Source organism: Brassica oleracea, chromosome C7 (assembly GCF_000695525.1).
Source record: "Brassica oleracea var. oleracea cultivar TO1000 chromosome C7, BOL, whole genome shotgun sequence".
In the NCBI taxonomy this organism is placed as follows: Eukaryota; Viridiplantae; Streptophyta; class Magnoliopsida; order Brassicales; family Brassicaceae; genus Brassica; species Brassica oleracea.
In genome coordinates this window covers 25,752,560-25,754,280 of record NC_027754.1, presented here as the reverse complement: position 1 = coordinate 25,754,280, position 1,721 = coordinate 25,752,560, and positions in this window count along the sequence as shown.

Here is a 1,721-nt window from a genome sequence, read left to right as displayed (position 1 = left end):
AGAAAGGTTTAGAGGTACCCTTGCACTTTACCTCATACTCAATGGATTTCTCATCACACAACCGAGGTTTCAAAGTCATCATAGGGTCATCCTTGACCATTTTCTTCTGGACTTTTTCATTCACCTTTGCATTCTCACTGAGTTTCTTTGTATCATTGTGAGGATCTCCATCCAGGACTTCTTTGATCTCACTCTTTTTACCAAGTTCCTTCTTAGGAACAATTTCCAGCTGTTCTCCACTAACCACTGAGATGCAAGAGACGTAGCGGATTTGTGATATGGTTGGGACAGCCTTGTAGAAAACCTTCTTGTTGATATTGGAGAAGGAAACTCTCTTATTAGGCATGTCGACGATTGTTCCTACTGTAGCCATAAATGACCTTCCAAAGATTAAAGGCATCTCATGATCCTTGCTCATCTCAACAACCTGAAATTCGGTATAAAGAGTACAGTTCCCAACTTGGATAGGAAGGTTGCGAATTGTGCCATAACGGACTGCCATGGAAGAGTTTGCAAAAGCCAGAGTCACCAGAGAAGGCTCAACATCAACAATGCCCAACTCGTCTACAATCGCTTTTGAGACAAGGTTCACACTAGACCCAGAATCACAAAGAGCTTCCTTGAATTCCACTCCAGCAATGGAAAAAGGTAAAACAAACTTTCCAGGGTCATCAACCTTAGGCAATACCTTCAGCGATGGTGTCAATAGACTCGCACTGGTGGCTCAATAGGTTCGTCGGGAGCAGTCACTTCAGAGCTAGCAGGCTGCTATGTTCTCTCTTCTGCGCCTGAAGCAGTCTCAGTAGACAGTTTCTCTGGTTCTTTTCCCTCAGGTTTCTCACATCTCAGCTCTGTTGCATTACAGTGCTCAACTCTAGGATTCATCACACTCTTTCTAGGAAGGGTACCTTGCTGCCTCTTGACCCTCTCAGCTGTTTGAGCAAGCTGAACATCAATCCTCTTTATGTGGTTGCTCATAGTATCATACTTTGTATTCAGCTCGGTGAACATGTTATTCATCCTAGTGTTGATGTCTGTAGAAACCTGATTCAACGCCTTGGCCTGAACCTGCTGACCCTGCAACAGATGTTGCATCATCATACCCAGACCTTTCAGCTCATCTGGTTGACTGTTCCCGGTAGCTGGAACAGCTTGCCGATTGCTCTGCGGTTGTCGCTGGTTCTGGTTCTGAATCTGCCCGGCCGTAGCTTGCTCCATGCTGAAGAAGTGCCCTTGGTTGTTTTTTAGTAGCTGGTCAACCTTGGCAATCAGTTCATCTATCTTCTGGGTGTCGGAACTGTTCTCTTTCTTGGAGCGATCGCTCTCCTCGTTCTTATTGGCTGAGGTAGCAGTCATGTTCTCAATCAGCTCAAACGCTCCATCAGTGGTCTGAGTCATGAAGTCTCCATTGCTGGCAGAGTTCATAGCACTCTGAAATTTCCTGTCAACTCCATCATAGAAAATTTCCAAGAGGTAGTCATCATCAAATCCATGGTGACGACATTCTCTGCGATAATCATTGAAGCGCTCCCATGCGTCGCAGAAAGGCTCATCAGTGAGCTGTCTGAAAGAGGTGATCTTGTTCCTCAATGCAGCTGTTCTCGCTTTACAGTAGAAATGGTTGAGGAACGCTGATCGGACCTGTTCCCATGAAGTGAGAGAGCCGATAGGGACGGATTTCAACCACCGTGCAGCTTTTCCATTAAGAGAGAATGAGAATA